The 14,740-nt window shown below is 49.2% G+C and overlaps 1 protein-coding gene across 1 annotated transcript in view; it reads right to left on the reverse strand.

Moving 5' to 3' along the window:
• Positions 1 to 7,043, reverse strand: part of LOC105466864 (synaptopodin) — a 74,910-nt gene extending 67,867 nt beyond the window's left edge. The window contains exon 1 of the mRNA XM_011715975.3: positions 6,942 to 7,043. The gene's annotated coding sequence lies outside the window, so the exon portion shown is untranslated. The remainder of the gene's footprint in view (positions 1 to 6,941) is intronic.
• Between the last annotated feature and the right edge of the window lie 7,697 nt (positions 7,044 to 14,740).

The following is a 14,740-nucleotide window of genomic DNA, read 5'->3' on the forward strand; positions in this document are numbered from 1 at the left end:
TGAAGATAGCACACAAGTCAGGGCCGCCAGACATGCCCTGGTCTGGGGGTCTAAGGCCATTTCTCTTCAAATGAGAAAGCCAGAGACCAGGCCATAAGAGGGAGAATTCAAAGAAGACGGTCTATTCAGACTCCAGTGGGCTACCAATACAACTCTAAAGGACTGTCCCGGGACTGAGGGGAGCACTTTGTTCAGAAGGCAGCGGTAAATCTACAGAGACATAACAGGAAGGCAGGTTTCTGTTCAGCCTAAGGAAGAGCTTCCTAAGCTGCCCAGTGATGGAAAGACTTATCTTGGTAGGTGGTGAGCACCCTACCACTGGACACAAGGTTCAGATGCCCACATGGGGTGGGCAGGACTTGTAGGTGGTATTAGAGGAGATGCCCTTAAAAGCCCTTCTCCATCTTGAGAGGGTGTGATTTGGGCAAACACACTCAGTTACTCAAGCTCACAAACCACAGTCCCTTAAACACAAGATCCCCTGTCTTCTGAAAGAAGGCTCAAGACTTAACACCTGAGGAGTGTCCTCTGTCCTTCAGGCCACGGCTCAATGGGAGGAAGCGTGCTTGGACTCCAAGATTGCTGTCTTACACTAGCTGGCCTATGGGTCCAGCCCCAATGCCTCCTTCTCCTACATGGAGCCTTCAGAATTTCCCCCATTTGGAATGTTCTTAACCTACTTGCAGATTCCCACACTAGCATGTTTTGTTGGTTTAATTCCACCTTGAATCAGAACAGTGTTTCTCAAGATTTTTTTTTTTTCTTGGTGGCATAGGGACATGGAAATATCCAATATCACTTAGCAGTGAGAAAGCTGTTCCTTTAAAAACTCTTTCATTCATCGAGGGTGGGGTTGCCAGATTCAGCAAGTACAAATACAGGAGACCAGTTAATTTGAATTTCAGATAAACAACAAATAACTTTTTTCAGGGTAAGTAGGGCCTCCACAATATTTAGGATATATACTAAAAAATTATTCATTGTTTATCTGAAATTCAAACCTAATGGGCATCTTGCATTTTTTCTTCTTCTTCTTCTTCTTTTTTTTTTTTTTTTGACGATTTTGTTGTTTTGTTTTGTTTTGTTTTTGAGATGGAGTTTTGCTCTTGTTGCCCAGGCTGGAGTGCAATAGTGCAATCTCAGCTCACTGCAACCTCCACCTCCTGGGTTCAAGAAATTGTCCCACCTTAGCCTCCCGAGTAGCTGGGATTACAGGCATGCACCACCACGCCCATCTAATTTTGTATTTTTAAGTAGAGATGGGGTTTCTCCATGTTGGTCAGGCTGGTCTCGAACTCCAGACCTCAGGTGATTCACCCACCTCGGCCTCCCAAAGTGCTGGGATTACAGGAGTGAGTCAGGGCCTCTTGTATTTTATCTGGCAGATCTAATCAAGAAGAAAGTCTTAGTTGGGTGCTAGCCTGTCCTTAACACAGTTCTGACACTTGTTAATCTTTTTATCAGAGAGAGAGAGAGAGAACAAGTCTTAGGCTTTAGGTAAAATTTAACAACATTGTTTTGTTTTTATTGTATTTTATTTACATGGTTACTATGTATGGTGAGTGTTACCATCTTCCCTTTACAGTAGCAATATCAAATTCCCTTTGAAATAAATGTATTCAGGTTTTAAAAAGTGAATCAATTTAAAGAAAACTGTTATGTAAGTAACATCACAGGCTCAATGCAGTTGTGACAAAAAACAGGAAGGTGAAGGCCAAGAGACCAAGGCTTGGGGCTATCTGAGAAGGTGCTTCTGCCCTTTCCCATCTGTGAACTCCAGGGTCCCTTCCTCCCCTGCCCCGTCCCTGGTCCCACACAGGCTTGATGGCTGGAATTCTGCAGCCCCCGGGGCAGGCCTGCAGGAAGTGCTGGGGGCTCGGCTGTGCATGCTGCAATTCTGGGGGAGAGGTTTCAGTCCATTCTCCATCACCGAGGTCCCCAGAGCCCCTTTATACAAAACAGCCTCCCCGTCCCGGGCTCGACTTCAGAGGGGCTGTTTCTGAGGAGGCAGCCGCCAGGGACTTCTCAATGTGTTTCCAAGTCAAATCCCAGCCTTTTCAGCTTTGCCAAGACCCACCCCCCCTTCCACTCTGGCTGCCTCCAGGAGCCAGGGCTGCAGGCCATGTCCTCCAGACACCCCTCCCCCACCTACCAGACCTTCCGGCCCAGACACCATTCGTGCCCCCAACCCAGGCCTGGCACCTTTGCCTCATCTGTTCCCCACCCCCTCTAACCCTGAGGCTCAGAAAAGAGCCTTGGAATTAGAGGTAGGGGCTTGGAGGGGGGCAGAAAAGGAGCTAATTCCCTGGATTGCAGAGAAGGCCCCAGTCCCTTCTTAGACTAGGACTGGGGTCGGGATGGGGAGGTATAGCAGCAAGTCTATGCTTAGACCTTAGAAGCCCCCTTCCCACTTCTTTATTGTCACCACCAGCAACAACGATAAGAGCCCTTCCTTTTCGAGGCTCTTCACGTGTCAGGCATTGTGCTAAGTATTTTCTGTGAATCTTCTTATTGCACCCACACAGGGACCCTCTGAACTGAGAATTGCCATTATCTTATTTTAGAGAGGAAAAAGCTGAGGCTCGGTTGTGTTAAGTAACTTGCTCAAGGTCACATAGCTAAAAGGGACACAGCCCAGGATTTGAACCTATGCAGGGTGACTGCAGACACCCACACAAGCGCCACCCTCAGATGCACAGTATCAGCCCCAAAAGACTTCTAGGACGTGAGGTGGGGAAACTGAGAAACCAAGAGGCAGAGGCTGCCTACCAGGCTGGGTTTGACTCTGGTAGAAATCCCCTCTGCCGTCTCGCCCAGTGTCTGATCACCACCAGAGCTGAAGTGCCCTACCAATTTGCTGTGTGGCCTAGAGCAGCCCCTTGGCCCTCTCTGGGCCTCCGCAGCCCCTTCTGAGCTCTATCTTAGAGGCTTTTCAGCTTGGCTGGCTGTGGTGGTCCCTCTGCCCCACTCCAGGGGCCTACGGTCCCAGCCAGGAGATGAGCCAGGGGAGCACGTAGGGGAGAGGCATGGGGACCATCTCAGGCCTCATTCCCCTCTTGATCCTCAGCAAAGATGCTTCTCCCCAAGGCAGAGGCAGGCTCCAGCTCAGACATCAAAGAGCCTGTGCGGCTGGCGCTTTTGATGGGAGCCTTGTAAAATAATAGGAAACATGAGGATGACACTGTGCCCCAGCCCAAAGCGCAAGGCTTGGAAAAATGAAAAGAGGAAACTCTTGGCAGCCCTCCGTGTGGGCTTTGGCTGAACTTCGCTCCTTGCAGCTGTCGGCAGCCTGTCCTCTCCCCACCAGGTTGTTTGCAGCCACCCCCGGGGGGGATGTGGGTCCTTGCCTGACTGGTGAACTGGGGACCTCTCCCCACAGCAAAGGAACTTGTCTACTGGAATCCCTTTCTCCCAGGCTCCAGGGCGCTACAGAGAGCACAGAGCTGGGGGCTTTGAAAGGGTTCACAGGGGCTCTGAATAAACCCTCATTTGAAGATACTTTAGTCCATCTCAGACCTGGAGCCTGTGTGGCTTATAATCTAATAATTTGCTCTTTCTACCCCCTGCCAAATGCATTAGCAGCAACTGACCAGACCACGGAGGCCTGTCATTCCCCTGCTCAAAACCTTCTAGGTAACAATGTGGTGACACATACTGAATTAAACGCATGTATCCTTTGACCAGCAATACCACTTTCTAGGAAGTTATCCAGCTGGCGCACCAGCCCACATGCTCAAAGGTGAATGCGTGAGGATATGTTCGTCACAGGATTGTTTGTGGAAGCAAATGGCTAGAAATGATGTCAAGGTCCATTCGTAGGGATGGGTAATGAAGTGCAGAGTGTCCATATGGCAGGACAGTAAGTGGGGGTAAAACCAATGAGATAGACCTACATGTGCTGCTCAGAAATGATCTATAAGGCCGGGTGTGGTGGTTCACGCTTGTAATCCTAGGACTTTGGGAGGCTGATATGGGTGGATCACTTGAGGTCAGGAGTTCAAGACCAGCCTGGCCAACATGGCCAAACCCCATCTCTACTGAAAATACAAAAAAAAAATAGCTGGGTGTGGTGGCACACACCTGTAGTACCAGCTACCTGGGAGGCTGAGGCAGGAGAATTGCTTGAACCCAGGAGGCGGAGGTTGCAGTTAGCCAAGATGGCTCCACTGTACTCCAGCCTAGGCAACAGAGTGAGACTCCGTCTCCAGAAAAAAAAAAAAAAAAAATCTATAAAGCATACACTGGAACAGAGAATGGTGTGTATAGTACATTACCACTTACAAAAAGGAAGCAATGGAATACATTGAATCAATATAGCCTCGAATATCGCTCCATCTTAGACATACAAGACCTGTCAAAAGGGTTTGCTTCTCCAGGAGGAATTGGGAGAGGGGGAAGAAAAATTTATTTTTTACTAAACATTCAGTTGTATTGTTTGCTGCCTTTTTTTTTTTTGTAAATAAGTGACAGTGCAATACAAACTTTTTAATGTCAAAAAGTGTGAACACCTTTAAAAAAAACAGTTCCATATTCCACAGAGGATAAAGTCCAAAGCCCTCATTAGACTGACTTTATGGTCCCTGGGAGCTCCTGGGAGCACCGCCCCAGGCTTCTCTTCTCTCCCCTGTCCCCTTCCTCCACCCCACCCCTAACCTTTGTCATATGGCAAGGTTTTTCTCCCCCACTCTCCTAGACAGACTGAGATCCCCTTCTCTCTGACGCCCACAATCCTGTGTCTGGGGGTCTGAGATGCTCAAGACCTACTTTCTTCCATGGCTGCTGCAGAGGTCCTTCCCTTCCTGACTTGTGGAGCCCCTTTTCCTCTGGGTGGGGACAGGCAGTTGAGGCTCGCTCTGGAGAAGGGGAATTTCCACCTGGCAGACACACCCCCAGCTTCAGAGGCTGGCGTTGCAGAAGTCCAGGGTAGGGAGAAAGTTCCAGGCAGGTTATGTGGTGCCAGAAACTCACTAAGGGCTCTTTTATAACACGCAGATTCCCCCGACCCCCGGGGCACACCAGAGAGCGGAAAGTCATGCATGGAGATATGGCCGGTGGCCAGACTGGCTTAAGAGGGAGTTGGAGGCTGGTCCTCAGACCAGGATGGGAGGTCCCAGAAGCTCCCAGGGTCCATAAAGTCAGGCTGAGGCCTTTGGACTTTATTCTCTATGGAATATGGAACCATGTTTTCACACTTTTATGAAACTAAAAAAATTCATACTGTACACTGACTCATTGTAAAATCACTTCACTTTACTCCCAGGGGCCTGGCATCTACCCTGACAACTCTATTGGGCTTTGAGAAAGGTATGGGGAGGGATATCCGACACAGCTCAGCAAGGCTGACCTTCCCAAAAATGCAACAGAATAGCTAGATTTTGCCCCTGGGAGAGACCCAATCTTTTCTTCTAAAGAGAAAATGGAGTCCCAATAACTTGTTCCAAGTCACACAGAAACCTCAGAAGAGACAGGACTGGAATGAAGCTTTCTGACCCCTTTCCCAGAGGCTGTTTCACACAGCAGTGCGAAAACAGATTTGTGGACACCTAATTTGCTGTGTGGCCTTGGACACATCGATTTCACTTCTCAGAGCCTATCTGCTCATCTCCTATAAGAGGGAATTGAGCTCTTACTTGTCCCTTCTAATTATAATGCTATGTTTTATTTTAACAATATAATAAATAAAAGGTACCTGTCTTTAGCATTCTAGAGTTTCATGATTATGAACATTCTAACAGTCTAACATTCTAAAGTTCTGCCCAGACATCCATTCATCCATCCTTCCATCCACCCATCCATGTATCCATCTGCCTATTTATCCACCTATCTACCCAGCATCCATTTTTCTATATATTCTTCCACTCATTCATCCTGCCACTCACCCATCCACATATCATCCACATATCCATCCATGAATCCACATCTTCATCCCTGCATCCACATATACCTACATGCAGCATTCACATACACATACATGCATCCATCCACATGTTCATCTGTGAGTCCACGTACCTATCCATGCATCCATATATCCATCCATCCAACCACATATCCATCTATGCATGCCAATATCCATCCATCCATCTATCCATCCACATATCCATCCATATATCCACCCATGTACCCATATATCCATCCATACATCCAAATATTCATCCATGCATCCATATATCCATGAATCCACATATACATACATGAATCCACATACACATCCATGCATCCACATATCCATCCCTGCATCCATGTATACATCTACCCATCCACATCCACTCAAGCATCCACTTGTTCAACTAAAATTTATCAGGTTTTTACTACATTCCAGGGCCTGAGGATAGTCCGGTGAACATGATAGACACAACTGCTACCCTTTCAGGGCTTGCAGTTAGAAGGGGCACAATATCAATCAAATAATTCCACAAATAAATATATAATAACAAACTAAAGTTCCGCCCAGACATCATCCATCCATCCATCCATCCATCCATCCATCCATCCATCCATCCTTCCGTCCACCCATCCATGTATCTGTCCGTCTATTTATCCACCTACCTAACCAGCATAGGAGAAGCCTCAGTTTTAGAAGTGCTATTCTGGAGTTTGACCATATCTCCAGTTTATAGTGGGAGTTGGGGGTTAGGTATCAGGGCGAGCTTCCCTAAGGAAGAGTACCTGGAGCTAAGACCCGAAAGATGAGAAGGCATTTGACAACGAGAGGGAGATTGAGGAGGCAGGTGAGTCCACAGGCTGCGCTTTTGGTAGCTCCACTGCAGCGTGATTGATTCTAACCTCTGTGATTTGTGGTTTAACTGAGCTTATCACAGCAGTGGCCTCAGCTGCCTCACCCTAGAGACAGCCATGAAGCATGGGCTTTCCCTTCTCCCTTCCCGATTTTCCAGCCCCACCAGATCTGCCAAGGCCGAGGGCAGCCTCTGCCTGGCACTCACCTCTGCCAGTCCTGCATGCGGGCCTGCAGCTGCGCCATACAGCAGGGAACCTGATGCCAGTGCATCCTGAGGACCTTCAGAGCCTGGTACTTGTGCCGGACCTGGCAGCGTCCCTCGCTGGGGATGGCACAGTCACTAGGAGCCTCTTGGCTCCTCCTTCCATGGGGCCTGGTTTATGACGCCAAGGAGAACTTTGCCCAGCTCAGGGCCTCCCAAGTTCCTCTGGGGCCAACCCTGGCAGAGCCTTCAAGAGCTCCCCAGACGGGTTCCTGGGCCAGGCTCACCTGTCAGCCCTTCCTCCAAGGAAGAAGCTGCAGGACGCCAAGAGCTCAAATGGCTTCTTTAGCCAAAAGCCTCCCTCTGATCAGGCTGTCACCTTGCTGGTCCCAGGGCTCAATGGGTATGTTTTGGCTTCCATACCTTGGCTCAAACAGTGCCCACTTTCCAGGCTGTCCCCCTCTTTCCTCCCATCCTTTTCAAGGTCTGCTGAAACCCCAACTCCTTGTCAAAGCCTTTATCCGTTGGGTGCCCCAGTCCCTTCCTCATCCAAGGCAGGTCAGCCTGCTGGGATAGCTGAGGTTTTAGAGAAAACAGACCTAAGTTTGAATCTTGACGATTGTGAGCCTTGGTTTCTTTGTCTGTAGAATGGGGGAAAGATGATAATCATAGTATCTACTTGTTGGGAAGGCTAGATAAGAGAATGTATATAAAGGGCCTGGTGCACACAAGCACCCAGCACATGGAAGATACAACTCACTTCAGGGCCACTCTGAACTCCCTTAGGATTCCACGTCTGAGCCATGTATCTGGAGTGCAGCACATGCCACCCTAGACCATTAGTGCTCCCAGTGGCCTGTGCTGTTTCCCCAAATAAAAGCCCTGGCCTGGGCACAGGGAGCCTCAACTATGAAGCCTGGCTCTATGCTCCCTCCTCATGTGACCTGACAAGTCCCCTCCTTCTAGGCCTCACATGATGGGATGAGCTCTCAGTTTCCCAAAAGACTGGAACCTGGGCTACCCACCCCACCACAGCCCCAGTGGCGACCTCAGTGCCAGGCACACAGTAGGTAGGTCCTCAAGTGGCTTGAGAGAGCAGAAGAGGAGAGAGCAGGGAGAGGCAGACAGGGAAAAAGAGGGAAAGAAAAAGGATTCAGGGAGAGGGGCAAGGGGCTGCGCCCATCCAGTTCAGAAGCGCAGACCTGGGGAAAACTCTGCACCTATACAAGCCAAGAAGGTGGCTTACAGCCTGTGTTTATTATACTTACTGTGTCTCCAGCTGCCTGAATCTGGACAAGCCAGGTCTGTTCTACTGTGTACCAAGGGCTGGGTGAGGTGTTGGGGGTTCATGTGGTGAACACTCGGCTACTGCAGCCCGGGCAGGAAGGCAGCGTGCAGGGAGTTGGGGGGCCAGGTTGTGTCCGACTGGTGGGAGGGCAGTGTGTGCTGAGGGTGGGGCTCCTTTGCTCAGCATCTCTGTGACCTTAGGCAAGCGACTTTCCCTCATGCTTACAATGAAGCTAACGAAAGGAGGCTTACGCAATGCCTGGGAAGGGCCTGGCATGTAGGAAATGCTCAATAGGTGTTATTAAAATTATTATTACATTATTATTATTGTGTGTCTGAATGTGATCTGCATGTGTGAAGCAATGAAGGTGCAGTCTTTAGTTAGAGAGAGGGAGACAGAGAGTGTGTGTGTGTGTGTGTGTGTGTGTGTGTATAGGGTAGAGAATGCTGCTGGTAGTAGTTGACTTTATGTGCAAAGTTAACTGAGCGTCTGCGTGCAAATGTCAAGAAAGCTGCTAGTTCCAAGCAGTTGGGATTCTCGGGTTCCAGGAAGCCTTGAGAAGTCACCCCCAAGTCCATTCTACTCCTCCAGCCTCCTCTGAGCAGCCACAGCTCATACCGCTTTGTCACACATCCCTGTCCTCAAAGAGAAGCAACCAAGTCTTCTTTAGCTGCTCACTGCAGGGCTGAGCTGCTCTTGCCCTGACCAGGGTTTCCAGTCTGTTGGTAGGAAGCTGGGCTGTCATTGCACAGGCCCCTGCCTGGAGCAGTGCCCGTGACATGAACATCCTGCCCTTGTGCCTCTCACAGTCCCCACGTGAGTCGCAGAAGTCCCTGCAGTGGGCATATCGTAGAGGACCTGCTGTCATTTACAGACTGTATAAACTGAAGGAAGCTGTAGTACTGCCCCCCACCCCGTCACTCCCAATGGGTAAAGTGTGGACCAGACAGGACCCAGCCAAGGTCCTCTCTGTTCCATTCCAGGACTTCCCCACCATGAGATGCCCTCTAGAGAGAGATCAATGGGGCAAGATATTTCTGGGCTCCCAGGCCAACCTTGTCTGGCCAGAGTGCCACCCCAGCCACAGGTGAAGGTGAAGGGCCTTGCAGTACCACTAACCACCTTCCAAGGTGGGGTGGGGGCATGGTGGACATCACGGGCAGCTCTGAGGGAAGGACATAAGCAGAGGGAAGAATGAGGGCCGGCGTGTGCAAGTTCAGTTGGTTCATAGGTTTACCCTTTGAGCAGTTTTATTTCTAGCCATTTCTCCCAAGGAAATAATTCACATGTGTACGAAGGTGCAGGTACCAAGATATTCAATGCTGCATTGTCCATTCAAGGGAAATTTTGAAAATCCCCTGAAAGCTCGACAACATCGGGCAGCTATACGATGGAACGGCCCTAAAAAGGTTGAAGTGGATCTGCATGTCCTAGCATGGCCAGGTGTGCACCACTGGTGTTGAGTAAAAGAAGGAACGTGACAAAGCTAGATGGGTATGATAAGCTCACCTTCCTGAAGAGTAAACATACATAAATACTACATAGACCCAGGATAGAAATAATAGGAGAAATGACACCAACATATTGGCAGTTAGTCATTTAACATGGTAATTTTGGGGTGATATTTAGTTCTCTTTTTTGTTATATTCTCTTCTAGTTATTATGTGTTTAATAATAAAATCATTGGCTGTGTGCAGGGTTCATGCCTGTAATCCCAGCACTTTGGGAGGTTGAGGTGGGAGGATTTCTTGAGGCCAGGAGTTTGAAACCCTGTCTCTTAAAAAAAAAATGATGAGGCTGGGCGCGGTGGCTCACGCCTGTAATCCCAGCACTTTGGGAGGCCAAGGTGGGCAGATCACAAGGTCAGGAGATCGAGACCATCCTGGCTAACACGGTGAAACCCCATCTCTACTAAAAATACAAAAAATTAGCCAGGCGTGGTGGCGGGCGCCTGTGGTCCCAGCTACTCGGGAGGCTGAGGCAGGAGAATGGCGTGGGCCTGGGAGGCAGAGCTTGCAGTGAGCTGAGATCGCACCACTGCACTCCAGCCTGGGCGACAGAGCAAGACTCCGACTCAAAAAAAAAAAAAAAAAAGATGAAAGGAAGCTTACACAATGCCTGGGAAGGGCCTGGCATGTAGTAATAATAAAAATAAAATAAAATAAATAATAATAAAATAATAACAATAATAATAAAACCATTGAAAGGGCTAGAGTTGGTGGCCTGCAGCTCTCTGCTATAATCACTGTACTTGAGAGGAGCTCATGAGGAAATGTGCCTTGGGTTCATCTTAGCGCCTGCTGGAGGGATTTTCTCTGAGAAGTCCAGAATCTGCTTTCAGACTCTCTCCCCAGACCACTCACCCAGGGGCCTCAACCTGGATTTTCCTCCTCTGTGGATGGTTCAGGTGCCAGTCACACCTCTCCCTGTGCCTCTGGCCAGGGTAAGACAAGCACCTTGGGCAGGTGGGACATTTTCCTTTTTGGAGCCAAAGCCCTTTCCTGGGCAGCTGTGTGTCTCTCCCAGCAGGACAGGGTGGGTGAACCCCACCCCCAATCCTGAACAGAGCCAAAGTCCAGGAGACACAGTCATCAGCCAAAGGTCAGCAGTACAGCCAACGCCACCTGGGTCCAGCTGCTGAGGAGGAGGTAGAGAGGTTCGCCGTCTGGGCAGCTGCCCTCTGGCCCGCTGCTGGCCTCCCCTGCCCCCACCCCAGCTCCCCAAAGGCCAGGAACATCTGGCTGCTGGCCTAGCTCCAGGAAGGGTGAGCGAAGGGGCCTCTTTCCACCAGGCCCGCCGCTGCCGCGGTGCAAGGCACATCAATCAAGACCGCAGAGCTGGCTGGTGCTGGGAGAGGAGCCGGCTCCTTCCCCACCCCCTCCCCAGACATTCCTGCGTAATGGAATCTCCTTTCCTGTTCATTTATTACCAACCCGCAGAACCCCGCCAAGCCCTGTCTGCACACTCAATCCCCACCGACCCTGCTTGTTCCTGGCAAAAGGGGTTCCTGGGGGGACCTGGAAGGAGTGACCCTAATGGCCACTAGCAGATTCGCACAGTACTCCTCTGCCTTCGTGCACTTGCCCAAGGGGTCTGCTCTGCTAAGCACTCACATAGGAGATCTCAAGTGTCTATGCCCGTGATATGAGCACTCTTATCCTCGTGTTAACAGATGAGAAAACTTCAGCTCAGAAATGTTAAGCCACTTGCTCAGAGTCACACAGCAAGGCAATGGCAGAATCTGCCAGATTCCCAAGCCCAAGCTCTTTCTTTTCTTCTGTTGAAAAGACTATTCTTTCCCCCACTGAATGGTCTTTTTTCGAACCCTTGTCAGTTGACCATAGATGTATGGATTTATTTCTAGACTCTAGACTTGATAAATACATATCCTTGTGCCACACTGTCATGATTACTGTCACTCTGCAGTTGCTTTAAAATCTCAATGTGTGAGTCCTCCTGCTGTATTCTTTTTCAGTATTGTTTTGGCTATTCTGGATCCCTTGAAATTCTGTATGAATCTTAGAAATAGAATGTCAATTTATACAATTTATATCAGCTAGGATTTTGATAAGGGTTGTGTTGAATCTGTAGATCAATTTTGGGAGTACTGCCATCTTAACAATGTTAATTGAGTCATCTAGTCCAGGAATATATAGTGGTTTCCATTTGTTTAAATCTTTACTTTCTTTCAACAGTTTTGTAGTTTTCAGAGTATAAAATTTGCATTTATTTTGTTAGGTTTATTTATATGTATTTTATTTTTTTTCATGATACTGTGAGTGGAATTGTTAATTTAGTTTCTGGATTGTTCATTGTGAATGTGTAGAAATACAATTGATGTTTGTATATCAATCTTATATCCTGCAACCTTGCTGAACTCATTTATGAGTTCTAATAGTTTTTTAGTGAATTTCTTAGGATTTTCTATGCGCAAGATAATATCATCTGTGACTAGAGATAGCTTTGCTGCTTCCTTTCTTTTTTTCTTTTACTTTTACTTATTTATATTTTTATAGAGACAGGGTCTTGCTCTGTCACCCAGGCTGGAGTGCCGTGGTGTGATCACAGCTCACCACAGCCTTGAACTCCTGGGCTTACACAATCCTCCAGCGTCAGCCTTCTGAGTAGCTGGGATGACAGGTACATACCACCACACCTGGCTAATTTTTTTTTTTATTTTGTTGAAGTGAGGTCTTGCTTTGTTGCCCAGGCTGGTTTCAAACTCCAGGCCTAAAGCAATCTTCTCACCTTGGTGGCCTCCCAAAGCACTGGGATTATAGGCACGGGCCACCATGTCCAGCCTATGTCTTCCTTTCCAATCTGGATGACTTTTTATTTTCCTTGACTAATTACCTTGACTAGAACACCCAGAACATGTGGAGTAGAAGAAGCAGGCCTCCTCATCTTAGCCCCTTTCTTCTCTATATCCCTTCCTTTCTTACAGTTCCTTTTCGTCTCCTTCCACCCAATGTGGGGTGGGAATGGTATTAGCAGAGAAGAGAGTCTATACAAGGGAAGTGGCGAGAATAAAGAAAGAAAGAAAAAAACAATTTATCAGACACCTACAAGTCTCAAGACTGTATCAGGATCGCCACTGTATAATTGAGAAAATGGAGGCCTAGATAAAAAGATGTGACAATTAACATTTATTGGACACCTACTCCACGCCAAGTACGCAAAATACAAAGATGAATCAGAAACTCAAGGTCGAAAGCTGGAATTTAAACTGGGATGAAAGTAGACCCACACTACCATCTTGGAAAGGAGGGAAGCATAAAAGAAACCTGTCACTATTGCTCCTAAACCTCTTTAGAAGTGGCGGCTCGGGAGAGCAGACGACAGTAGGCAGCTCCTTCCCGAAGACAGGTCATCCTGACAAGTGTCCGGGTCTCAGCGGAGAGCAGACCCACAGTGGGTAACTCCTTCCCGCAGACAGGTCATCCTGACAAGTGTCCCTCTCGCAGTGGAGAGGAGACCCGCAGCTGGTAGTCCAGACTGTGTGGTCTGGCTGGGTCTGGGTTTCTATGGGCTTAGAAGGGAGAAAGTGCTGCTGATTCGTCCATGGGCAGCCATAGGTGGCCTGGAAAAAGCACCAGAAGCTATTCTTGGCTGGGCTGTGGACTTCACCCAGAACAGGCAGCCCAGCACCCAGGCTTCAGGCCATCCCTGGCTTGAAGGTGGGGTTTCACCAGGGACCTGCCCCTTTCTGCCCAGGGACTGTCTGCCTCTGCCATCAACATGCTGTCCATGGTGTCCAGGCTGTTCATGGCAAGGAGTGCCGGCGGGCCAGTGCCGAGCTGCCCTCAGTCATCCCTGGCCTTCCTCCCATGCTCGTCGGTGCCCAGAGGAGGTCAAGGCGGTGGGGGTGCTGGTGTGTCAGTGCTGCCTTGAGTGCGTGCACACCTGGCTGGATTGTGACCAGCACCTGGGCTCAGCCACAACTTTGCTCCAAAATTGGAGCAGTGCCAGGAGCAGGCAGAGGCCTGGGAGCAGGAGCAGATACATCGGAGCCTGTCGGGGGAGGGGGACTTCCCAGGCCCCTGAGCGCACAGGTCCAGAGTCGCGGCTGTGCCTGGGAGCGTGGGGATCCCACCCTGCTGACTTGGTAGGGGGCAGGGCTCCCACCCGTTCTTGGCCCCCTCTGGCTCTGCAGAACGCGCAGCCCTGGCGGTGGCTCCCCCATTGCAGCTGATGTCCCTGCAGCGGCTGCTCCAGACGGGCTGCCGACGCCATCAGTAGCCACCTTGGTGCTCTATTGTGAGGATTAGATGACTGGTTAATAGATGAAGCTTGTGGCAAAGGGCCTGGCATGCAATGGAGCTATGCGAGTAGGTCCCTCTTCTGCATGCTTGGCACCCTGAGAAGCCAGCCTTGTCGTGCTATGGAGTGTAGGTGGGGCCGTGAGGCTGTCTGTGCTGGGGACTTCGGACGGGACTTGTCCTGGCTGCCTAGAGCCCTTTGGAGTCATGCAAGAAACTGCTGTGACTTCTGTTCCGCTTATAAAATGGGACTCCTTGGCACTTGCCAAAGGCCTACAACATGCAGACCTACTGCTGGGGACTTCCCAGAAAAGGCGATAATTGCGATTGTTATTCTTATCACAGCTCACTATGTGTGTCAGTCAGGGTTCAGCCAGGGAAACACAACTAGTAAGAGATGTATAGTAAGATATTTATTGCAAAGACTTGGCTTACATGATTGTAGGGGCTGGCTAGGTGAGTCTGAAATGCGTAAGTGTGACAGTGAATTTTATGTGTCAACTTGACTAGGCCATGTGGTGCCCAGAAATTTGGTCAAACATTATTCTGGGTTTTCCTATGAGGACGTTTCTGGGTGAGATTGACATGGGAATCACTAAAGGCAGATGGCCCTCGCTAATGTGGGTGGGCCTCATCCTGTCAGTTGAAGAGAACAAAAAGACTGACCTTCCCTCCCATAAGAGAGAATTATTTTTGCCTGCTGGCCTTGGAACTGAGACATTAGCTTTTCTACCTTTGGATTTGAACCGAAATAG

The sequence above is a fragment of the Macaca nemestrina genome, chromosome 6, assembly GCF_043159975.1.
Source record: "Macaca nemestrina isolate mMacNem1 chromosome 6, mMacNem.hap1, whole genome shotgun sequence".
NCBI classification, from domain to species: domain Eukaryota; kingdom Metazoa; phylum Chordata; class Mammalia; order Primates; family Cercopithecidae; genus Macaca; species Macaca nemestrina.